We start from the raw sequence: 27412 nt of genomic DNA on the forward strand, positions 1-27412 counted from the left end.
TTTTTTCGACGAAGGGCCGAGGACGGACCTTCTCTCCTGGAGGGCCGGCGTCCAAGCGCCTCGGGCCGTTGGCCCGGAGGCCATCGTTCACCAATCGGCCCCGATCAAAGACTCTAACTGAGGGGGGGAAAGAAACCCAAAGTGGCGCTTAGCGCCTTGAATAATTCACCGAAATGGATTGAGTGTATTTTTAAGATTGGTCGTAGGTCAAAGCAAAAGTGACACTCAGTCAGTGAATTATTTGGTCAAATTGTGGGTTTCTTTTTCATTTTTACTATTTAGGTATAGGATTTGTATTTATTTCTTTTGTAAATATGGGACTAGTAATATATGAAGAAATAGCGGCGTAATTGTTAATTATTTCAGTCATTGATCAATCTATGGATTATTAGTTTGATGAATGGAGTTATCTTATACAGTATAGTGGTAACTCGACATAAGAGTAGACCGACATAAGAGCAATTCGAGATATGAGTAAAATTTGGGGCAAATATTTATCTTGAGATACGAGACACAATTTGATATACGAGTCCGTCTCTCTTTCTCTCTCTACCCTTCGAAATCCATCTGATTTTAGTACTATTTAACACAATTCAGTAATATTAAACCACTAGTTAGTTGTGTTATTTTGTTAATAGATGGCGAATTAGAACAAATCTAACATTTTTTTCCAATCCAATATCCTATTTTTGGTGTTTTTTCAGAGGGTTGGAACAAATTATTTTGTTTTTAGTTCATTTCAATGGGAAACGTTAATTTGAGTTACGAGAAAATCGACATACGAGCTCAGTCCCGGAACGAATTAAGCTCGTACCTCGAGGTTGTACCACTGTACAACCAATGCAGGCCATACAATGTGTAAATCCCGAATATATCTCAAAATATTATAACAGAAAAACTACACATTTTTAAAACATTCACTATTGGAAGACTACGAGTGCAAAAATGTAACCCGCTGATTTGCAAAGACGGAAATGAGCAAAAGTGCAAGCAAGACGCATTCATTGATGATCAAAGCCCGAACTTTTAACACGTTTAATAATAAAGTAACGGTCACCCCCCCCCCCCCCCCCTATAAAGCGTCCAGTGAAAATTGTCGAAACTGGCCATAATTTGACCGAATTCCTCCTAGAGATGTTTCAATCAGCATTTATAAATACTATAGTTCAAAACTAGCACTTTTTGCGGAAACTCATCCGATCCCAAATGGCCAATTTATCAGTTCCAAAACAAAGTGAGAACCCGGCCGATGGGCTCGCTCGCGGGGGGGAGATAAAACCTGGTGGTCCGCTGCCATGTGTTCAACAGATAGAGAAGAAGAAGCATCCCGGGGCGCCCCCCTCGTGTTTGTTGTCACGCTGCCCTTCGCGGCTTCACTTAATGAGTTTGGACACGTGGCCGCCTCGGCACCTGCCGTGGGTGGTCACGGGGGTTAATCCCACCTGGCTCGGCCACGCTCCGCCTCTGGGCTGCTGACGGCAGCAGAGATGGGCCTGGCCATTGCCGAGGGAAGGAAAGGTGAAGGGATGACGGGATGCCCGGCTGCCTCCGGGTTTAAAGTTAAACAAGGAAACAAACGCATTTACTTTAACTTGCCCATCTATTGCACTAAATGCCAATCCAAAATAAAATACCGGAATGTTTCTTTAAACTTCTCAGAATTGCACTCGAATACTTATGTTAGCTCAGGGGTGGGCAAAGTTTTCGGCCCGGGGGCTACATTGACTTTAAAAATTTGACAGTTGGGCCGGGTCAGCAGTAGATACGATACATATAAAAAAGTGCATCCGTTAACAGTACATATGAAACATAAAGTGAAAAAAAGGACGAAGGTATTAACATACTCATCACTCATCATTAAAGTAAAAAGTATAAAGTACAAAGTCAAGCAAAAAGGGATGTATTAAGGAATATTAACTACGGTCGTTAGTTTGCCTATGTCGGTGTTACCTTAAAATCCATCATATACAATCCAACCAGTATATAATAAGTAAATTCTGCACCAAAAAATGAATTGTAGACTTGCAAGACTGCTTTTAACCTATTCTCTGTGACAGCTGTTGGAATCAAAAAGAATATTACAAAAGAAAGCACATTACCTTAACTAGCCGCATATTTAACCATCACAATGCACCTACTACAATAAGTAAAGTATTTCCTCGCATATACGTCGTATTTGTCGCTCAAAAAAACTATGACTGAATCGAGAGTACGGCTTATATGCGCATAAATTAGACTTGACATGCACGAAACTGCAAAGTGACAAGGACGAAATGACATAACGCAAGACAAATGTATTTTGACGTCTATGAATAGAAATTCAAGTTAAAAAAACGTATCTTGCATAAAACATAAAAAAACTCACGAGTAAAATACGATAGTCCATGAAGTGTATTTGCTAGCCTCGAAATAATTGCTCACTAGCATGATATTCACATATTCATTAGTTTAGCATGATCTTATCAAAAATAAAAGCACTACAAGGTGCCTGTCAGGCAGAAAGACCCCCAAGTGATCCATCACCCCCACAACTTAGAAAACTTCACGCTTTTAAAGATCTTCAACCAAAACTATCGTTTGCTAATCTCAAATTCTGTAAAATTAAAGTACAGACTCAGATGCATAAAAACTCATGCTAATACAGAAGCTCCCCTACTTACGAATGAGTTAGGTTCTTAGCCGTTGTTCATAAGTTGAAAGTGTTCATAAGTTGAAAGTGTTCATAAGTTGAAAGTGTTCATAAGTTGAAAGTGTTCATAAGTTGAGAGTGTTCATAAATTGAAAGTGTTCATAAATTGAAAGTGTTCATAAGTTGAAAGTGTTCATAAGTTGAAAGTGTTAATAAGTTGAAAGTGTTCATAAGTTGAAAGTGTTCATAAGTTGAGTGTTCATAAATTGAAAGTGTTAATAAGTTGAAAGTGTTCATAAGTTGAAAATGTTCATAAGTTGAAAATGTTCATAAGTTGAAAGTGTTCATAAGTTAAGTGTTCATAAGTTGAAATTGTTCATAAGTTGAACGTGTTCATAAGTTGAAAGTGTTCATAAATTGAAAGTCTTCATAAGTTGAAATTGTTCAAATTTAAGTTTTTCAGTGCAGTCTATTATAATTTATGTTTAAAGCCTATATAAGTATATTGAAGGTTTATATAAGTGCATTTGTATGTTTAAGGCTTGTCTAAGTAACCAGCATTGGTTATAATAACAATAAAAACATTCAATTCAATTCAATGATTTGAGTGCCATTGATGCCAATAATTTCACATATTTATCCCCCCAAAAAATCAAGTGGTCCACCTCGCATGAGATCTAATTACCCTGAACATAGCCCGCCAACCCAATGGAGTTTGACACCCTTGCCTTGAAGGAGCATCTCCTACATGTGTAGACACACTAGAATGACTTGAGGGCCTGTCAGCCAGTGCAAAGAAGAAGAGGCAAGGAAAAGTCAAATAAATCTGACTGATGCCCTCTCCCATCGGCGAGCTAAAATGCCAGATGAAGTGTAAATCAGGACGCTTCGGCAGTCCGTCTCGGCCCGGCTGACATTACCCCGGCAACTTGTCTCCGCTCAGGCTATTTGGCCAGTCATCTGGTGCGCCAGCGCCGGCGTAGATTGATGTTTATTCAGAAGCGGCGGACATATTTCAGCGGGACCAGGCCCTCAAATATTAGTTGGGCCCTCTGAACTCAAGCCAGACTAATTGAATGTGTCGACGGATGTCAACGGATTCCTTCGTTACACGAAAAAGTTGAGAAGAGGTCGACTTGGTACGCACCAAAGCCTTGACATGCCTTAAATCTGCTCTTAAATATTAATACTGTTTGATTACTGCACAGTGCTGGTAAAATTCCAGCCATTTAGAGCTCACTACTTCTTTATATGTACGCTCTACCTTAAGAAATAGCCAAACCGAAGTTATGAACATAGTTTTGGCAGCTTTGGTTTTGACTCATTTAATGTATTGGCCTTGTTGTAAATAACTAAAAACTGGGAACATAAATAAACAAATGCTACAATTGGATGAATGATATCCACAAATCTCACTTAAATAACTATTAAAACAGTCACCATTTGTTTTGACATTTCTTCAAAATGCCCAAATTTCATTAAAAACCATAACAGTACCCCAAAAACCCAAAAAATTCAATCTGCTACATATTTTTATGAAATTTGCTCAAATGCATATGATTTAGATCCATGGTGTCAGACTTTTGCGGGCCACTTTAAGGTCAATTTGATTTCACATAGGCCGGACTATTTTAGATATAATATTTAGATTTTTTTATTTTTATAAATGGATTAAAAGAACTGGATTAAAAGCCCTGAATATCCGTTTTTTTATAAATCTAAAACAATGTTTATTTTAGCTTTTTTTTAAATATATTTTTAGTTTTGACAAAATTATTTCTGAACTAAAAACACAAAAAAATATGAAAAAATTACAATTATTGATTTAAAAGGACGAAAATCAGGAAATTTAATATACATATATACTCTTCATTTAAATTTGATCCTAAAACAAAAAGTCAGCACTCATCATTTACTTCCCCGGGCCACACACAATGATGTGGCGGGCCAGATTTGGCCCCCGGGCCTCCACTTTAACACATAGAGAAAGCTGCACCTATTTGAAAAATACTCACTCAAGTCCTACGCATGAACATAAGCGTCTATTTTAAATAATAGCAAGCCTGCCGCCTGGCCAATAAATTACAACGCGGAGGTTAATTTAGCGAGGGGAAACCTCGGCGCAATTATCTTGTTCGATGCCTGCCCTCCGCGTGCCCTCGGGGGGCTTCGTCGCAAATGTCACTCGGGTGAAGGTATGTCGGGGTGGTGAACACTACCCTGAAAAAAAACAAGGTCATCAGAATCAGCTTAGCTCCAACAATAACATCGGCTTTATTTGTAGGATTTCCGTCATATTCTCTGTATAAATAAGCGAAAAATTTCAAACCTCTAAATCAGTTTGAAAACTAAAGCTGCAATAATAGCATGATTGAATACTACCATCTATATTTTTTGGTGTCTTGGAAGGAAAAGTCGTGCACTGCGTGACTCACCTCGCCTTCTGTTTCATGTGATTTATTTTATTTTTTTGTTCCGTGTGCATCGGTGTCAAAACGCCTCGCTCTCCCTTCATCATTCGCCGGCTGACTTTATCGCCCTCCCGCAACGTACTGGACGCAAGCGCAGCATCGGCGTCGAACTGGGATGTCTGTAATTACCAAACCGTCCTCATCTACTCAAATCATCTCGATCCAAATCTTTTATTTCCCCCGAGCCACCCCCTCTTTGGCCGAGTTGGTAGCCGTATATACGTATCGTACCTCCCAGGAAGAAGCGTCCCCAGTATTTGCGCTTTATAATCAGGCCTCGATTCAATCTGTCGCTATGGCCGCGGGAGGAAAAAAAGAGCGGTCAAGCTGTGCTGCCGTCTTTTAGAAGGTATGATGTTTCCCAGCGAAAGTTGCGGCCAAACAAAAACATTGGCAAGCTTTTAATTCAAACACGAGGATACTGTATATGAGGCGGCTTGGGCAGCAGGGGAGTGAAATGTCTAATTTGAATAAGCGCGCACAGTAGCTCAACTTCTTTGTAGTTACTCTGCCGGCCATTAGCAGACTAACCTTCTGCTACTTTATTACGCACAACATGCTAAGCAATTACATCGTCATCTAAGTGAATTAGGCACACAAGCTTGCTAATATCGACTGAAATAAACATCCCAACCGACATCATCTTAAAGCAAGGGAGGAAGCGGCTCATTTGCACATCAGAGCTTCCCATTTAATCATCTCTGCAGGCTTTTTTTTTTTCTTCTTCCTTATTTGCCCCCACCCACCCGCCAGCCAAGCCGGGCCTCGCACCCCCCGCGCCCTCTTTGGTACGAAATGCTAACAAACCCGAACTGCAGGAGTCGAAAAGCGAGCACATTAGACTTTATAAACAGTTTAAACAGAGACATAAACAGCATCAATATTTTACATTGGTTCACATTTAATGTCTCTCGTACACGTTTAAACACTCGTCGGGGAAGTAAATGGTGCTTTAAACGAGATGTTTGGCTAATTGATCGTGACTGTTAAGTGTGTAGGATGGCCCTCTTCGTCTACTCGGAGAGAAAAAAATATTTCCACTCCCTTTTTTTTGGAATCGCAGTGCGATATATACTAACAAAAATAAACAGTCTTTTTGGGAAGGTCCGATTTGATGAGGTCCATCAATTCAAAGGACATAATGTATGAGAAGGATGCGGGTATCGAGATGGTAATGCGGTGCATAGCAGTGCTTCACCTGCTGGTTCGAGCCTGGAGTGTGCAATATTCAGCAACACATGAAATATGTATATTAATTGCCCATGTAGAATGAGACTCAATGAGAGGAATTGACTTGTGTAGCTGAAAAATACTCCAATTTTTGACCATTTTGATTGTTATTATACTTGAGATGTGCAATAGTTTAACTGCAGCAAGCTTTTGTAGTCATTTAAGTTAAAAAGTACATAAGTGGTAACTCGACTTATGAGTGACCCTGCATACGAGCAATTTGAGATACGAGTACAATTTCGGGCAAATATTTATCTTGATATACGCGACAAATTTTGATATACGAGTGTTTTTTTGCCCCATTAGTCAGTGTGAATGACGTATATACTACTTCTGGTTGGCAAGTGGTCGTGCATTATCCCATTGTGAGGACATATGTGGGTGTTATTCTATTGTGAAGACGTGTGTGTGCATCAATTTGGGAATATTTTGAAGAAAATACAAAAAAACAACCCTTGATATTGACTTTGTGGAGGCGGGGCAAAAAGAGCCAACCCGGGAGAAGGAAGGTATCAAAATTGAAAACAATATTAGAATTAGGTTTAGTGTTAGGTTCGATTAAACTTATTTTTGAGTGTCTGCATCGTAATCTAAGTTCAATTTCTTTATTTTGTAATGAGCCCCCGTCCCTCTCTCTACCCTCTGCAAAATCTGTCTAATTGTAGTACTATTAAACACATTTTTAATAATATTAAACCACTAGTTATGTGTTACTTTGTTAATAAATGGCGAATTAGAAGAAATAAAACATTTTTTCCAATCCAATATCCTGTTTTTGGTGTTTTTTCAGAGGGTTGGAACTAATTCATTTGTTTTTAGTTTATTTCAATGGGAAATGTTCGTTTCAGTTCCGAGAAAATCGACATACGAGCTCAGTCCCGGAATGAATTAAGCTCATATCTCGAGGTACCGCTATATTCTAACCACATCTTGCACTTGAGTGGAAGTCCGAGGCTCAACAAAATGGACATCTAGTTAAGGTAATATGCATACTCTTGACATGCCATGAAATGAATCTTTTTGTATAAAAGACAATGATTAATATCATTGACTGTTTCCTATACCGAATAAAACATGAAATACGAAACCTCGCCCTTCGCCGACATATTTTTTCTTCATATTCCCTGTTTTTGCATAGCTCATCAAACACAGAAAACGCTTGAGCCAAGAAATAAGACCTTCACATCTCGCGACACAGGTGGCGGCGTTCATGTTAAAACAGAAAAGGGAGAAAAATAATATCAAGACGCATGAAATGCTTCCTTCTGCTTCCGGACCAGCGCTTCTTTTAGGTAGAAGGCTCATTAAAAGACGGTAGTACAGCGGGTGTTTTTGGTCACACAGCGAGGAAGAGAAGCTGCTTCAAGGTGCCGGCCGGGCCAGTTGGTGAAAAGCAGAATGGACGCCATAATTCTCGCCATAATGCGTGAAGGAAGTCAGACATTGTAAAATGAAGAGAGAAAAGGCGTGATATTACAGGATTAAAGTTCTAGTATTCCGAGATTAATTGGATTTGAATGGAATTGGAAGCAGAATCATTTGTTTTTCTTTAAAATATCCTTAAATGATCCTGAAATGCATTTATTCTCTTTTTTGGAAGAATAAATATTACAATTTTATGTTTGATATTACAATGTAGGACCTCAGCTAGAAGGATACGACATATCTCCATAACATGACCACCTTTCTCTCACAGTATTACAACTTTTCTCTCATGCGTACAGCTTTTCTCTCATATATATATATATATATATATATACGACCTTTCTCTGCTTAGTACGACTTTTCTCTCATAAAAATGACTTCTCATTTTTCTCTCACATTATTACGACTTTTCTCTCATACATATAAACTTTCTCTCATGCATACGATCTTTCTCTCATTCATACCTTGCTCTCATACATACCTTGCTCTCATATATACCTTTCTCTCCTCAGTACGACTTTTCTGTCATAAAACTGACTTCTCTCATCGAGGCGACTTTTCTCTCATGATACGACTTTTCTCTCATGAAATGACTTCTCCCATCGAGGCGATTTTGCTCTCACAGTATTACGACTTTTCTCTCATACATACAACCTTTCTCTCATACATACCTTTCTCTCCTCAGTACAACTTTTCTCTCATAATATTACGACTTTTATCTTGTAATTCAAAAGGTAATTGACTTGATTTTCGTAATATTGCCACTTTCATCTCCTCATAGTTTTGATAATTCTAGTCCAGTTTTTCCTCTCTCTGCTTGGACTCTAGTTGACTCCATGTTGAGGAAACTTAGGCAACTCAAGTCACACGAGCAAAAAAAAAAATCATGATTGCTTCCCACCTCCCACCTTTCCACATGCAATTCTATTGACTTTGTATGGAAACACGATTCGTCGCAATGAACGAAAGGTCATTCCGAAGTGAAAACACAATGAAGTTGTACTTTAACAGCTAATTCATTGTGATACGAGTTTTGCCAGCCTGGACGTGCCTCGCTAGTTAAAGCACGTTTTTTCGTTAACGGTACAAAACACTGAATGTAAAGAAGTCCGAAAAAAAGACCATCGGATAAACGCTCAATGAAAGCGGTGCCTCACCTTCATGCTCCTGCACTATATTATGATAATGCAATAAAACTCGAGAAAAGTCACAATACTTGTCATTTCCTCTCTCGGGTTCCAACTTCATGCTAATCCATGCGGGAGGTAGCAGCCCCCCCAGCCCCCCCCCCCCCCCCCCCCCCGAGCTCCTATAATAGCAAATGTGTTTGCAGGGGACGCTATTTTTACCCAGGGATGCTATGTCCTCTTTCCTTGGGCGCATTCAATTTCTTTTCCACTCTACTTTTTTTTTTACCTGATTATTCCCTCATCCGCCATCCTAGGCGTTCCGCCCCAAAGTCGCTTGATTCGATTAATATTCAGCAAAAGTCCGAAAATCAATTTATCGTGCGGCGGAACGCAGCCGGAGAGTTCTTTTTGGCGTTTTACCAACTGCGGTGGCGCGATCGGGGGTCGTACTCGCGTCAAGGATTCCGTTGCCGTTTCTGACACGCCACGCCGGGTTGGGGCGTATCGAGACCCGCATCTTTACGTGTTTACAGCTCTTGGGGCTTGTTGCCTCCTGACTACAAGAGAGGCTGATGAATAAATAACACCTCTGCAGCTCCCTCGGAAGGCCTTGAAGTTACTGTGTTGAGTTCCACCTCTGCGTGGGTGTGTTGTTTGCCTGCCTTCTGTTTGTGACCGCAAAAGAAACACGATTGTGTCTGCGGCATCTCTCAGTGGACCGGGACCAGCCTTCATCTGGCGGATTCCCGGCCCCCGTTGGCAGGAAGCCGTCGGAGAGTAGTGCGAGGACGAACACAACGACAGAGGGGGAAGCTTCCTCTTTATCTTCCACTTCAGTGGGAATATGCTGGGGGATTACGTGGTGAGGTGTGTACCAAACTCTACAAACAAATGGGATGCAGAGAGGAGGGAAGACTAAAAAGTAGGGCTAGAAAACCCATTTCGGGACGACACATTAGTGATTCTTCGGTAGAGGATTTTTACCGATATTACGAATTAAGGGACCTCTGCGTCAAGAGTTTCTACTTAGCCCGTGGACAGTATTTCTCCATACAGTGGTACCTTGACATACGAGTGGCCTGATATACTAGCAATTCGAGATACAAGTAAATTTGAGATACGAGACAAATTTTGATATACGAGCAGATAGTGGACGCGATAAGAACATCATGGCACTTATCTCTCTATCCGTCTCTCTCCCCTTCGAAATCTGTATAATTTTAGTATTATTAAACACATTTTAGTAATATTAAACCACTAGTTATGTGTTACTTTGTTAATAGATGACATATTAGAACAAATAAAAATGTTTTTCTAACCCAAAATCCTGTTTTTGGTGTTTTTTCAGAGGGGTTGGAACGAATTAATTAGTCTTTAGTTCATTTCAATGGGAAACATTCATTTAAGTTACGAGAATATCGACATAGGAGCTCAGTCCCAGAACGAATCAAGCTCGTATCTCAATGTACCACTTTAGTAGAAAGTTGTGTCTTCCAAAATGAGCCATAAGTATAACAAACAGCAACATGATTACCATCATCAAAACAACACACGCTCCATCCAGACTAAAGTTAAACTGTCCCACACAAAAAACCCTCACCTACATGGCCTTTAAATCCAAGAAATTCCAGTTCACATATGTTATCATGTATATCACAATAGGTTGAAAAGCAGCATAACATACTTCATCTAATGAGCTAGCGGCAACAATGCAGCAAGAAGCAAATAAAATCATTTTTGATTAGCGTTTCAAACGATAGCCGGATCTTCATTTGTCTCTGGCGGCAGTTACCACGGTGGGGTTGAAGGGGGGGGGGGGGGGGGGGGGGACTAGTAGTGCGGATGGGGGGGGGGGGGGGTATTTATACAGCATTATACTCCATCAAGTGGTTGTGCTCAATTAAGAAACCTGCCTCCATGGTTTTAAGTCGACTAATTCCGCTCTCTGAAAAGGACCGTGACTTGTTAATGGGGTGTAATTCCTTTTGTATCTGTCGCCATGTGTAGCGGCGGTAGGGGAGGAACTAGAGGTGGGGGCAAATCCGTATCATCAGTAAAAACAATGCATCAATTAAGCAATTAGCGAGGAACAAACTGGGCAGCGTTCCAAGCCTGCCGACGAGGCACCGTGCCAAGGGGGTGGCGGGGGGCTTTGCGGCGTTTATTATAGCCACATCACAGATGCCGATAGAGTGGCTCTTTGTCTTTTATTCCTCAAGTGGAGGCGTTGGACTGCCGGCACGGCCATGTTTTGTCAGGCCAGATGTGCTTTTTTTTTTTTTAGAGAGGCCACATGTTCGGTCAGGGTGGCGGCGGAGGCGGCGGTGGAGGAGGAGGTGGCGGCGCGCGCCAGTGCCAGCTGCCGCTAGCGAATGGCGGGTGGGGGGGGGGGGTGTCGTCAGGGGCATCTGACGGCCTCTTCGCTGCCATCTGATTAATTAAGACTTGAAAGGGGCCCGGTGGCAGCAGGGTTTTAATTGCGGTAATTGGGGTTAATAAGGTGCCATTACACGCGCTGATCACAAGTATTGTTTCATCTAGACGAGCAAATTGAGCGAGGTTAAACACCACGGATGGGGGGGGGGGCTGGGTTTGCTGGCGTTGGGGAGTGGGAGGAAGGAAGGCTTGGCAGACATGTTTTTTTTTGTGTATTAACATTGGCGGGACATACATGTGATGAATAACAGAAGGGCGACAGGGGCTATTAAAGAACTGGACCCCTAAGAAGGTAAGGAAAATAATAATGCAGGTATTTAGTGGCCTGTAATAACTTTGCAGTATTGACTAGTTTATTGACACTCACATATAGCCTTTCAAATCTTCAACATCCGGGTCACTTGGTAATATGTAATGCCCATCGTTATTGTATCAATATATTACACTCCTCCCCCTTAAACTATATAGTCCTCCTTAAGAATTAACCCTTATAAATATATAACTAACGATATAACCCTTATATATATACATATATAGCTAACTATATTACACGGCCAAACGGACATTCTTGTCGAAAAAGTCCATGGACACCATGTGTAACATTGTAATTGAGATGCCATTTTGATTTATGCATCTAAAATAAACATAAGGGAAATCCTTGCTTTTCTGCTCCTAAATTTGTATACATAGATACTATACGCCACTGAATTATACTTCATTCTTACTGTTAAAGTACTTGAGTGCTTTAAGAATGACATCAGCCAGAGTTCCAAGAAACAAAGCGACAAGAAATGATATATGATGTTATTCTATGGACCTCAAATGTTTGGCTAGGTAAGCCCATCCGAAATGCAGTATTGTTATTTTTTTTGTATATTGAACAGTATCAGATTTGGTCACAAGATTGGATCCTATCCACTAGTTGGCGGGTTTTCGGTAGCATTGGGTATTTCGGTTGCAGTCTATTGAGTGTTTATTTATGTTTGTTGTTGTTATTTGTGTACTAGGTGGTAAAAGCTTTATATCTCATTATATTCGTAAAATGAATACAAAAGCCTTCAATTAAATTCAATCTCTGGGTGATAAAAAACAAAAACAAGGAGCAATAACCCGTAAAACTTTTCCAAAGTCAAAGCATTGTCACAGCAAGTCCAACTAATTCCACATAAGTTGCCGGCCATAAAAAACAATGCACCATCTGTCATTTTGAAGGTGCTTGAGTGATTTGAGCAGACCTGGCAAAGCTCTATGGAGTGTGTCTTCATCACCTGCTGACAGTCAGCATGGAAGTAAGGAGAGATGGCAACCCGGAGAAAAGGAACTGACAAAAAAAGGGAGCCCTAATAAAAAAAAAGGCTCATTCCTCGTGATTTCCTACGGTCGAGCTTCCTGTCAAGCCACCCGATGGTGAGACGGAGGGATGCCAGGCCAATTAATCAAAGTCAGATATGGATGGAGGGATGCCGAGAGTCTCTTGTGACGTACACACAAACTTGTGGGATACACCACCCGGCACTACTTTCTACGCGTTAAAAAAAAACTACAAAGCCAGCATTACACACAAGTATTCCGAAAAATCCCTTTCTGGGGAACTTTAGTTGCCCACTGCAACTGACTATAAAGTCAAGCATTATCCCCTGAGTAGCCTCCACATAGAGCAGCTGTGGAGAGTACTCAACACGAGAGAAACGTATTCCTATTCTTGAATGCAAACGTGCCCTCAAAACGTGCAGATCATCTCCCTTGCCTCTCCTTAAATCTGTCAAAGTGGCACTTTTACTCAAAAGGAGAATTTAAAGCTTTCCCAGGCATCTTGTCGCATCTTGATGTATTGCTAGACCGAGTTGCTCACCTCGACACTTTTAGCCCATTTGACTTTCATTTGCACTACTGGGGACAGACAGCCTGACGACTTCAGTCGTTGGAGAAATAGTATAAGAATTGTCTTGTCAGCCAATGAGGTTAGGAATGGCGACTTTTTGTTTTAAATTGATTTAAAAGAAAGCCCAGTTTAGGCAATTACAAGATAATTAATCATGAGTTTACATTTTTAACCTGGAAGCTAACTCTTGTTCATAGTTAAGTATTGCTTGCCTACAAATTGCAATTATTTCATTGGGGCTCACACAAAATGAATGATTCATATTCCTTGTTGTTTTTTTTTAACTACCTTATTTTGCCATTTAATAAACCCAGGTATCTTAAATGATTTTTGAGAGTCTCCCGTTTGTGCGCCATTTAATATACCCCTGCCGTTAAATATAGCAGGGTATATTAAACGGTAACTCAGTTTTTTGGCAAGATTTGTATGGTGTTCATGGGGGCATAATTATAGATACTTATGTTCATTAAAATTCATAGTAAGACTTTATTCAGCATGGCCGTAGTTTGCCTTAAAGAATGTGAAATCCAGGAATTGATCCTTTGGATTCATACAATATCTCAAAAATACAACGTGCAATGATTTTTCTTCAAATTTTCCCTTCAAAGTAACCCATTTATACTCCCTATTAAAACCATGAATATAGAGGTGAAAATTGTGAATCAGGAGGCGTCTTATACGCGAGAAATTGTAAAATTTAACCATTTTAAGGCCATTTTAAGGCTAATATGCGAGAAAATGTCATTTTTCGCAACCTTTCCTAAGCTTTGTAGCAATGCTCAACAATCTTTGATCTTATCCGCTAATAACATGTCTGGCCCACCTAGCTACAGTCAAGAGAAGAAGAAAAAAACCATCTCAGGATGGACACGCAGCTGTGTGGACGCGCCTCCTGTTGCATTATGGGTGGTAAATAGGCACAACTACTCTTCATCCCCCTTGACCTCAAGCAGTGGAAGAATAACCAGCGATTCCGACTGTGGCCTACTCTAGATGGAGTGGGGTCGTACAAAACAGACAATGACCTTTAAAAGACAATATGCTAATAAATAGCTGTGGCGAGGGCCGAGGCACGGCACACAAAGGGACCTTGGGAAAGCGGCAGGGTTTTAATCAGGCACGGTTCTTTTTAAAAAGAGCCCGTGGCCACATAATTGATCCCAAAAGGTAGGTCCTCCCGCAAAACCTAGCAATGGCGTTCTCTAAAGAACTAATGGCAGTCTTTGTTTTGCTCTCTAGGAGGATAGAAGAGGGAGGCGATGGGGATTTAAATCTACTATAGGTTACCATTCTCCAAAGGCCACAAATGGTGAGCATTTTAATGATGTAAATGTTTTGATGTCTGACACCTACTGAATATGGAGAAAAGGAAAGAAAAAAAAAAAGGTTAGTGTGTATTTAGCCCCTCCAGTGATGATGCATAGGCAAATAGCCCAGAAATGATAAAAAAAGACAATGAATCGGTGTTAATACTGACATGACTGGAAGCAATTTTATGTGAGTGAGCATGCGTTGCCTTTGGTAAAATCTACCTTGAGATTTGAGGGTTGAAAGAAACCATGTGTCGGGATTATATTATACTCAGTGCCTCTAATTATTAGTCGTGGGGCTACTTTTTGAATAAAGAAATAAAAAAACCTGTTGGGAGGATCCTTCCAGTATTGCAATGATCATTATCATTCGTGGAACGTGTGTCTAACATGGTTAGCATAACGATTTTTAGATGTAAGAAGGGGAAAAATGCAGTAAATTACATGATACGCTAGTAAAGGCCTTTAGTTTTATGTAAGAATTTCATTGAAAGACGTTAAAATTCATTTTGTTCAGCGTTTAATCTGTTACTCTTTTCTATATTTTGAAATTAAGGACCATATTGATTGCATTGTTTTGCGTTATTTGATCGTGGTCACCTTGCAGTTTTTGTGGAAGTCGAATTTGTGCGCATATAAGCCGTACCCTCAATTCCGTCAACATTTTTTTGCCGACAAATACGATATATATACGAGAAAATACACCTACATACATCTATGTCTATGTATATATGTGCTTATATATATGTATGTGTATGTGTTTGTATATTTCCCGAATACGGATGAATAAAGTGATCCAATCCAATATATACTTCAGCAACACAGTTATTTATTTATATATTTATTTATGTATTTATTTATTAACTTATTACCTATCTATGTCTAAAATGCCTTTCCTATTTCTATTTCTTTCTACTGCGACAAAAAAATCCCGAATACAGGACGAATAAAGTTATCCAATCCAATCCAATGTCACGTTATAATATCATCATTAACTATAAACTGAGCTAATGAAACAGTTTATAACCTATTATTGACAAATATAAAAATACCAGAGTAGTGGAAATATAGCTTTTCAAGAATTTCTAAGGCTAAAATGTCCACCAATTCTTGCCAAATTCCTCAACCTAATGTCTTGTCCATCAGAAAGACAAATCCACCCTTAAAAACAGTTAATCATATTTCCCTTGCAGCACTACCCATGATTCCTGAGATAAGGCGATCTGGACGGCGGTTGTCAAAACGACCGCAACGTATACACACACACACACGAGAACCTTTTGGCAAGGAGAAAACACGTCTGGCTAAACTGTGGTCTACACTGATTACAGGTCCGCAGATGCTGCCGATTCCATGGGGGCAAAACACGACAAGTCGATAGGATCATCTGACTCGCAGCTGTCAGGTGAAACCGCAAAAGACTACTCCTGGCACAATTTTGAAGTCAGTCTGCTTTCCAGTATTTTGGCTTCAAAGTCCAAACAAAAGAGCTTCTCGAGTTCCTCTCTCTGATACGAAATTCTCACAAGTGACTTCGGTAAACTTAGAAGGGGGGGTGGGGGGGAAGCCATTATGTACTGTGGTTTTAAATGACTCCAACAGAGAGTGGGGGAAAATAAATCAAGTCATTGCGTTACACTTTCCGACGCTGCGCAGAGATTATCTTTCCCAGCTGGGTAAACACATCACAAACATCACGATGAAATTTGAAATCTTACACCGATCAAGGCGAGACAGTTCCATTTAGTCCTAAGTAGCAACAACACAAACAAAGCAAGACGAAGGATACTTGAGAAGTTCAGAACAGAGACATTTTGCTATGTGCCTAACTCATGGATTTTGGACTACTTAACAATTACAGTATTTTGCAGTTTAATATACAACCCCCATTTTATATACCCGGGTATATTAAACGGCAGGGGTATATTAAACGGCAGGGGTATATTAAATGGCGCACAAAGGGGATAGTACGATCCACTACGCACTTTTTATGCCGTGGCGGGGTGCATTAACGTTTTTCAGACTAAAACTACTTACTGCTCATGTTAAAACTACTTACTGATGAATAAAGTCTTACTAGGAATTTGAATGAATTTAAATATCTATAATTATGCCCCCATGAACACCATACAAATCTTGCCAAAAAAGCTGAGTTACCGTTTAATATACCAGGGTATAGTTAACGGCAGGGGTATATTTAATAGCAGGGGTATATTAAATCGCGCGCAAACGTATGGCTCAAAAATCATTTAGTATACCCAGGTATATTAAATGGTGCAGAAACGGGAGGCTCAAAAATCATTTAGTATACCCGGGTATATTAAATGGTGCAGAAACGGGAGGCTCAAAAATCATTTAGTATACCCGGGTATATTAAATGGCGCAGAAACGAGAGGATCAAAAATCATTTAATATACCCGGGTATATTAAATAGCAAAATAAGGTAGTTCCAAAAAAAAAAAAAAAAACAAGAAATATGAATCAATCATTCTATGTGAACCCCAATGAAATGATTGCAATCCATATGCAAGCAATACTTAACTATGAACAAGAGTTAGCTTCCAGGTTAAAAAATGTAAACACATGATTAATTATCATGACATTATCTCCGTCAGATGACTTCTGTTGCCTTTAATTATCCAATTGAAAATCCAAGGACAGCGCTCGCTTCCGTCATGCTAACCTTGCCTTCGAACCGCCCCATAAAATCCCATCACTAAACTTAATTGTTCAATATGAAGCCGAAGCATCGGCGGTAATTCAAATGTCTTTCTGCGATGGATATGTGCAATTGTTCTTTTTCCCCCCATTCTAATTTAATGCCACGCGGGGAAGGTGATTGGCTCTATCGTGCCACTGCCGTCAAGCGAGGTCACAAGCGCCATCGAGCGCTGTAATTGAGTAGTTAGCAGCAATTTTCTCCCCTAATTTCCATCTGCGGAATCCGGGGCCGGCATGGCAAATAGCACATTACGCCGCCGCCATTGTGGCAAAGTGTAATAACATTGTTTCCACAGTTTGAAAACTTCCCCTGAACAAATTACAATCACACACACACACTAAATGAAACAGCTTTGACGCCACAAACCAAAAGCACAGACTAAAGAATGCGATGGCGCCTCATCAACGAATCACTAATTCACCGCTACGATCTGGCCACGCCCTAAACTCTCCTGAGAAAACCGTTTGACGAGCGAAGTCGCAAACAGCGTGTTGACGCCGCTCTTGGGAGGCCATCTCGTTTGGCTTACTCGCCATGACACGCTTCCATCGGAGAGAGATGAAGGAGGCGGAGGATTTACGAGGGCGTAATCTACCGCCGCCGCCGCTCGTTGTGTATGTTCTGGGAGAGGAGGCCCGGGCGGAGCGGTAAACTAATGGAGCGGGCGGCGTGCTAACTCCGACGCTGAGAATTACGACCATCTTAAAGCTGTACTGGAGACAAAGACGAATAGAAGATTAGGATTCGGACCACTAATGGCTGTTTCATTGCATGGCGAGAGATTCTATGCCAAAGAGACTCTCCTACATTCAGATAAAGTTGCATTTATGAAAATACATGAATTCTATCATCATAGGTATTGATAATTTAATACAGTGGTACCTCGAGATACAAGCTTAATTCGTTCCTGGACTGAGCTCGTATGTTGATTTTCTTGTAACTCTAACTAACGTTTCCCATTGAAATGAACTAAAAACAAATTAATTTGTTCCAACCTTTGAAAAAACACCCAAAAAAGGATATTGGATAGAAAAAACATTTTGATTTGTTCTAATTTGCCATCTATTAACAAAGTAGCAAATAACTAGTGGTTTAATAGCATACTAAAATGTTTTTAATAGAACTAAAAATGGACAGATTTAGCGGAGGACAGAGAGAAGGGAAGGACTTTTTGCATAGCAACGTGCTGGTAACATAACAAATTTAAATTAACTTTGATTATGATTCAGACACACTCAAATAAATTTAATCTAACCTTACACTAAACTTAAATCTAATTTTGTTTGACATTTTGATACCGTTCTTCTCTTCGTCTTGGCTGTTTTTGCCCCGCCTCCACACTGACTTTTAGTCAATATCGAGGCTTGTTTGAGTTTGTATTCCCTTCAAAATATTCCCAAAATGATGCAAACAACTACTTTTTACGTTATGTCGAGGTAATACTTTAAATGAATCTATCAAATAATGAGTTCAATGATTCAATATGTTGTAGGAACATTTCAGAAGATATAAATAAAGAAACTTGTGCCAAGATTGCCCTTCCAAAGAAAACCTTTCCAACTAATCAAAGCATCAAAATTGAATTGAAATCCTTTTTTTTTTCTAATTGGATTACTCCATTTAATCGATCATTACAGCACCAATAATATCAAATAATCTTGTCCCCCCACCCTATACCTTATTTTTTCATTACTTGCAAGCACTCCATCAAAAATGGAAGAAATAATAGTCCTAATTTAATCACTTTTTTTCCTACCTCTCCCATCTTTATGTGCATTTCATTTATTATTGATCATATGCTGATGATGTGCTCTTGACAAGCTTCAGAGCAGGCTTGGTGATTAAAGGTTTTCATTTCTGAGCGCCCAAAACAAAAGATAATTAACATGTTCACAACCCCCCCCAAAAAACCTGACGTCACTCACTCACGTCCAACCGCTGGAGGTTCGAGTACATCCCACTTCACGCCGTGTTGCTCGCCGCTGGTCAAACGGCATAATTACTCAAGACGGAAAAGGGGGACGGATATGGGGGGGTACTTAATCTATCTACCTATATCTCATTTCTCTACTTTCAGACTATCAAGTCATCTGAAGCTTGCTGTTGTCTGCCTTGAGATGAGTACACGGCAAAAAAATACCCTCAAGGTTGAAGGTTCTTTAAATGAAAGGTGAAAACATGACAAAATGATAACTCCAACCGAGGGGGACAGAAATATCAGGTCTGCGCCTCAAAATGTAAAGGCTATTTATGACAGAAGGTAATCTTAGGAACACAGTTGTATGACAAATTCATAATTAGGCTTCATGCAGATCTTGTATTTGCCTACAAGGCAATGCAAATAAATGTTTAATATATCTATATTATAACTATATTGAAGTACGCATCTTTTGTTGAGTTGATTTTGACAGCCGTTTTTTTTAAGTTTTTTAAAGTTTTTTATGTTTTTTGTTTAAGTTTTTTTTAAACTGTTTTGCTTACGTGAATAATATGAAAATTCTGCTTGTTTTTTCTCAGTGTACAATATTGTTCAACTATTAAAAAGTAAGGAAACAACTACGTATATTTCGAAGTACTATGAAATACTACAGTACGCAACTTTAGAAAGATCACAGATCATATTTTGGATACAAATCCATACAAAAACAGACAGAAAAAGCTTAATAATGAAGTTCGATCCTAATAAGCTTTCTTAGCTGTCTTGGCCACGCCCACTAAAGATTTCTCACCCAAAATGAGCAGCAGATTTTTGCTAGCATGCTATCCATAGGCGCATTATTATTTTTATGCCATGTGATTGCTCGGTTAGTGCTAGCTCAAATTCTGGTTGTGATGTCACAACCAGAATTTCCTCCTAACACAAATAGTAAGCAAAAGAAAAAAAATGCATATAAAATTGATCTAAATCGAGGTTAACCATGAACAATGTCTTGCATATATATGTTTGGATTAACATTTTAAACTTAAAGGCTAATTGTTATTATCCCACCAATCAAATTTGACGTTCTCTAATCCAATTAGATTCTAGCAACGTCCATTTCCATCCAAATGATATCGCAGTAGTTGTCGTCTCCTTAGCAGTGAAAGCCAAGTATTTTTATTAAGGAGTGGGGACAGCATTCATTTTTTAAAACCTCGTCAATAAAATATCATACGGTCGCTCCACATTCCTTAGAATTATAATGACATGAATATTTAAATTTAAATGCATTCCGAGCACGCCGGTTTTCTCTTCTTCATGACGGCATCAGATCTCATTTTCTACTTAAGCTCCTCCATCATGTTTATGCATATCCACATGCATGATACATATCTCTTTTTTTTAATATATATATATATAAAGCTTTTTAATGAAAATTTTGCTTGACTTTAATGGGGAATGACTCCTCATTGGCACGCTTTTCTCTTTACGACAAAAATAAAAAATATATGATCAAATGACCCTTTCATGTAGAGAGCCTGGGCTGTTTTTGAAACTTGGCGCCGGTACGCTTCTTTGCTTGCGAGTAAATAGATCAAAACCACACAAAAAAATAAAAGCCACAACTCTAACGCCATCCACTTTTGAAGCATTCGGTAATTGGCTACGTTTAATTGAAATGCCTCAATTATAAAGAGGGGGAAGGAGGTTAAAAAAAATCCAATGCAAATGCCGACTCGCCATTGAAATGAACATTAAAATATGTGATGAACTGAGATTTGGTGGTGTATTTTAAGTTTAAGTATGGATTGATCGTTTTTTTGTGCAAAATGGTGTTCCATCAGTCAGTTTATGCGAGGCTACGACGGACCCTCGCGAGTGCGATGCCACTCTGTGATCCTGACAAGGAGTTATATATCTATATCTATCATTTCCTTCCCGCTCTCAGCAGACGAGACTGCCGTGTGTCATCGGCGGCGCATCTTTTCTCTCGCTTGGACTTCCAGGAGAAAGATAATCAAAGCAGACATGTAAAACTCACGGCTGTCAGTCCAAATCTATGATTTGTGCAGATTGGATTTTTTTTTTTTTTTAAGATCTCACGATGAGCGATGGGAGATGCGCATTGAAGAAGAATGTGAGTATTTGTAGAGAGATTTAATTGTATGCGTTGATATGATTTAATGACAACTACTGCTATGATTGATTTTAACACGGGAAAAACTGTTAATTCTTTACGTAAAACTCACCAAGAAAAAAATTCTTAGTCCTGTAATAGGTCAGGTTAAGTCAAATTATTATAAATTGACTATATTTTCTGTAAATTTTGAAAACTGGATACCAAAAATATGTTGCAGACTAATTTTTAGAAGATATAAAACGAAGAAATAAATGTTCATCTTTGCAATAACGATTAGTGAAATGATTAATGCATACATTTTCATATATTAGTACTTTTAAATTAATAGTATGACTCTCAAGGAATAATGTTTAAAATTATGAATTGTTTATGGCTCTCTTCGTCAAAAAAGGTTCCGGACCCTTTGCTTTACAGAAAGTCCTGGCGAGTCAAAACCATCTCAAATCTCAGCTCGCATTTCAGGTGCCGTAAAAGCAGGCTTCCGGAGAGAACTGAACGCGACAACAAGGAGTTAAAAGGGGCCGAGCGGCAACAAACAGATGATCCCCTTGATACCGTGACCCCCGGAGCCCGAGGAGAGAGGCTCCAGGGGAGTTCCAGCCGAGTTCCAGCGGAGTGCACGTGTCTTTGAAGTTGGGTCAAGGGAGGTTACTACCTCAAGACTCATTGAGTGTGTTCATGTGTACCCCCTAGTGTGCGTTTGTGGCTGTGAAGAGGAGCGGGAGTATTCCGGGGAAAACGACGGCAACACATCTTGGGGATGAAAGGCGGGACTTTGGGAAGCACTCGGCATTTGCTTGCTTGTTTGTGGCCTGCCTAACGAGCTCTTCGACTCCATTAAGGAGAGAGCTGAATCTCTTGGAATCCTTTCAAAAGGAGTCGTTCTAAACAGCTCACCCACGCGTCTTTAGATAAGCCCACGTACCGGCGGGGGAGCCATGATGGGTCTGTTGCAGGACTTTTACGGAATATTGCTGGGTTCAGATCAGACACCATTTGCCACGCCCGGCCGGATGTTTGGTCGCCGGATGTTTGGTCCCTGTTGGTCCCCGTTCTTTAGGTCGCCCGTGAAATGGTGACAGAGAGTAAGTACTGTTGAAAACAGCTCTCAACAAGAGTTTAATACCTAAATATCTACTGTTGATTCATGAGAGAGAGGTTAATATCTAAGTACTGTTTAATATCTAAGTACTGTGGAAACCAGCTCTCAAAATTATATTCACAGGAGTTTAATATCTAAGTACTGTGGAAACCAGCTCTCAAAATTATATTCACAGGAGTTTAATATCTAAGTACTGTTTAATATCCAAGTACTGTTTAATATCTAAGTACTGTTTAATATCTAAGTACTGTTTAATATCTCTAAGTACTGTTTAATATCTCTAAGTACTGTTTAATATCTAAGTACTGTTTAATATCTAAGTACTGTTTAGTATCTAAGTACTGTTTAATATCTAAGTACTGTTTAGTATCTAAGTACTGTTTAATATCTAAGGACTGTTTAATATCCAAGTACTGTTTAATATCTAAGTACTGTTGAAACCAGCTCTCAAAATTATATTCACAAGAGTTTAATATCTAAATATCTACTGTTGATTCATAAGAGAGGCGACCAAAAGACCAGAGACCAACGGGGACCAAACGTCCGGTGACCAAAAGACCGGGCGACCAAACGTCTGAGTACCTTTGCCACGTTGCAAAACGCCGTTTTTTTTGCGTTCAAACCGACAAAAGAGAGAAAAAAAAGAACAACTTTCATTCATCTCGTAATATTCCGACATTATTGCTGTTGTAGTACAATACATGACTTATTCCTCATCGGATTAAAATGTTACGATTGTCGTTTTTAACCACACGGTCCGTTTGAAGCCAACTTAAGTCTAAGGAAACATATTTGATCAATTCCACCATAGTTTTTGCCCTGATGTCAGACGAGGTTGCTGATTAAAATAAAATAAAAAAAAGGAAAAACATCAAAAAGCAAAGATGGCGAGAAAAAGCTGGTGGCATGAAAAGAAAACGCATAATGTACCACGGCGTCATTGCCTTCGACACCTTTTGCGACGCCATCAAAGGACCAATTAAGGTGCCGCAGAAGCTGGCGTCAAGGTTGCACGTCAACGTGTACGTCCGCCCTTAGTCCTGTGGTATCCACCTCATCCTGCTGACATCGGTGGCGACCTCCCGCTGTCTTACTGACATCATTTCATCTCCACAATACACCTTGGCTCTCTCCTTCTACCCGTTTTTAGATCATTTCCTACCTTCAAAGATACAACAAGCGCTCATTCATCTGCTGATGATGTTATTCTGACTCTCAGGAGGACAAGCTAGCTGTTACTTCTGATCAAAAGGGGAAAATGTTAGCTACTAGACACAGTAACAGGCTCAGATGCCACCTTAAGTTTACAAAATCTTACAACATAAAGCTCCTCCTCCACTGCAAGATTTTGTACCCAAAATTCCAACAGATCAACAAGGGCTGGCTCTAGAGGTGACTGTGTAGTTCCCTTCACGATAAGTTAATACCAATTACCAAACATCATCTCTGAACCCCCTTAACCAATCATCTAAAACCCCTGGCTGTTAGGCGAACAAAATTGACAACACAAAGCTGTCTAAAATTGTGCCTGTGTGTATTGTATATGTGTCTACGTCAGGGGTGGGCAAACTTTTCAGCCCGGGGGCCAGATTGACTTTAAAAATTTGACAGATGGGCCGGGTCAGCACAAGATACGATACATATAAAAAAAGTGCATCCGTTAACAGTACATATGAAACATAAAGAGAAAAAAAGGACTAAAGTATTAACCTACTCATCACTAAAGTAAAAGCCTAAAGTACAAAGTCAAGTAATAAGGAATGTATTAAGAAATATTAAAATGTAATTTAAAAAAAGATAGAAGGGCTGTAAAACACAAAAAAACAAATAAGAGTGGACAAAGCTACTGCCACTGGCTTCCACATGACGGCACCATCTTGGGTTAAAAAATAATTAAAAAAAAAAAAATAGGACAGCGTCGGCGGGCCGGGTTAAAAAACCTAACGGGCCGTATGTAGCCCGCGGGCCATAGTTTGCACACATACCTGGTCTAGTATGTATCATCATTTATCTTCAAACTACACAAGGGACTACAGATGGAATTTAGCCCTCGGCTACAATCTTACATATTTACAGTTCATTAATATGTACTATCCCTTATTTTTGAATAAATCCAACTCAAAACACCTTTCCCAAAACTTTCCAAAGAAATAAAAGCAACATTCCTGGCTTGCACCGAGCGAATGCTCCACCTGGCATGCCCCCCCGACATGATTCCTAGTGCATCTTAAGAATTACTGAAATGTTAAGACGCTTTCACTGCCTTTGATATTTAAGAAAAGGGTACAGATGTGCAAGGCTGCAAGTGAGCTGACGTGGTCGTCCGACAAAAAAGGCGCTTTAATCTTATTCTTTGTCAAGCTCCAAAGACTCCCACCTCACCGTATTTTATTTTTTTTTCATTTTTTTTTTTTTGCTTCATCCCTTTGGTTCCGCAGCCTGCATGCCCTTTTCTTCCTCCATTTTTAATGACACAAGGTGGCAACAATTAAAGAGCAGCTGCTTCCTGTTCACTGGTGTTGACATTGTTCTTTGCAAGATGTCGTATTTTACGGACTGGAAGTCACGCTTTTTTTTTCCAGACTTGGGCTGGGATTACAAGCGGAAATTTCAAAAATATATTTATTCCTACAATAAGAATGAGATATTCTCAAGTATGACAAAAAAAAGCCAATAAATTGACATATGACCTACCCAAAAAATGCCTAAATTCACTCATATTGATTGTCAATATGGCCTCACCAAAAACAAAAATGGTGCGCCAACAATAACAAAACTATGTCAACTTCAAACTAGTTCAAGAAAACCATTTTATAAGAAATCCAAAAGAAATTTTGTAAGAAAAAGAATTATACGGTCTATATGATTAGATCTTTTGTGCCCGGGGGCCACATTGACTTTAAAAATGTGACAGATGGGGCCGGGTCAGCACAAGATACGATACAAATAAAAAACTGCATCCGTTAACAGTACATATGAAACATAAACAGAAAAAAAGCACTAAAGTCTTAACATACTGGATTAAATCTACCAAAAATAAAACCTTCATTCATACTAAACTGCAGCCCACCAACAACATTGCCTGTAAGATCTGAAAATCCATACCAACGACACACTGGATTATAAGGCGCCCTGTCTATTTTGAAGACAATTTAAGACTTTTAAGTGCGCCTTATAGTCGTGAAAATACAGTATACTCTGGTAGAAAATCTAGTACAGTAATCCCTCGAATATTGCGGTTCATGTAGACCAGACATATCCGCGATAGAAAAAAAAACCTCCAAAACTTGATTTTCCCTAACAGACCCCGCAATACCACTAACACCACACACATCTGGAAGACCGCTATGGCATGGCACAAAGACTACTACGCAATATGTAAATGTCGATAAGCCATTCGTGACTAGCATTAGCCTCATGCTAATTCTTATTGCAATCGATAGAAATGAGTAACGCGTTCTTTTATGAGTTTTGCATCATATTTGTGATTTGAGCTTATCATAGCGATTCTCAAAGTAGTAGGAGGAGTCTTAAAATGTGATTATGGTAGACGCTATAGTCATTATTGCCACCGGAGGGCAGTGTATCCTCCCAAATCAATGAGACTAAATAAAAAACTTTCAAAACAAACCATTACAATGTCGAAAGCGGAATCGAAGCAAAATCTCAAGCTCTTTTTCTAATCAAAAGCTTCAATTAATTGAAATAAACCGATCTTAAATGCAGTTTTAATCCTGGGATTTCCAATATTCACATCGGAATTAAAAAAATAGAAATAAATAAGCAGTACATCGGCTAGCTAGCTTTAAAACATTTTGATCTTAAAGCCGCAAAAGTCTGAAAAGAGAAAAAAATATATTCTAATGGAACGTATATCCACTAACTAATTATACTCATTCCCCATATTAGCACAATGAACTTATTTGGAACAGCATAAGGTTTTTCACACAAACCAATCAGTCATAATGCAAAAAAAAAAAAAATGAATATAACATTATACTTGATTATAGCGGACTTGATTTAATCTCAGGTTAAGAGTGTTTCAAAATGGCCTCCTCAGAAAAAAAGGCAAGTGTCAAAAGTCAGCGTGTGTACGTATCGATTGAAAAAAAAAGAAAACCTTATTACCTGAAACTCCAAGTGGAGGGTCGGGCCCTTTCTTTGTGATTCAAATCCATTTAATCAAAGGTTTGTTGCCACGTTCCGCCACTTAATGGTCCGTATTACAAGGTACAATTGCCAGCCATTTAAAAAGGAGTTCCACTTCTCTCCTGTTGTGAGGAGGAACAAAAGAGAGAAAAAAAAACAGAAAGCAAGATAAGAAGGCGGAACTAACAGTAGTTTTTCTAGCATGTAATAACCATTTCTGTGCTCTTTTGTCTTATACAATTGAATTCTGACAATTCCTGTGGCACTTTCAAGGAAAAAATACCAGAGTTAATCAGGTGATAATCATAAGACACTCAATAACAATAACTTTTTGTAATGATACATCTGTTTAATACCTTCCACCAAAAAGTAAACTTTGACAGATGTATATTCTAGATTATAATACTGTATAGAAAAGGACCCAAATTGAATGATACACATTGACTTATTTTTCCCTTGTTTCAATGTAAAGAGGGTTTAATTGTAATAAAATATGTACATTGATACCTCGACATATGAGAGGCCCAACATGCGAGTAATTCGAGGTATGAGTAAAATTTCGGGTAAATATTTATCTTGAGATATGAGACAAATTTTGATATACGAGCAGACAGCCTGTTCGTCAGTGCGAATGGAGAATATACTACTTCACGTTGGCAAGTGGTCGAGTGTTATCCTATTGTGAGGACATTTGTGTGCATCAATTTGGGAATATTTTGAAGGGAATACAAACGCAAACAACCCTCGATATTGACTGAAAGTCAGTGTGGAGGCGGGGCAAATAGAGCCAACCCATGAGAAGAAAGGTATCAAAATGTCAAACAAAATTAGAATTAAGTTTAGTGTTAGGTTCGATTTAACTTAT

The 27412-nt window shown here is 39.3% G+C and overlaps 1 long non-coding RNA gene across 1 annotated transcript in view; it reads right to left on the reverse strand.

Moving 5' to 3' along the window:
• The window catches only part of LOC144181297 (uncharacterized), a 92737-nt gene extending 66090 nt beyond the window's left edge, over nt 1–26647 (reverse strand). The window contains exon 1 of the long non-coding RNA XR_013324647.1: nt 26527–26647. This is a non-coding gene — a long non-coding RNA (uncharacterized LOC144181297). The remainder of the gene's footprint in view (nt 1–26526) is intronic.
• Between the last annotated feature and the right edge of the window lie 765 nt (nt 26648–27412).

The sequence above is a fragment of the Stigmatopora nigra genome, chromosome 23 (assembly GCF_051989575.1).
Source record: "Stigmatopora nigra isolate UIUO_SnigA chromosome 23, RoL_Snig_1.1, whole genome shotgun sequence".
NCBI classification, from domain to species: Eukaryota; Metazoa; Chordata; class Actinopteri; order Syngnathiformes; family Syngnathidae; genus Stigmatopora; species Stigmatopora nigra.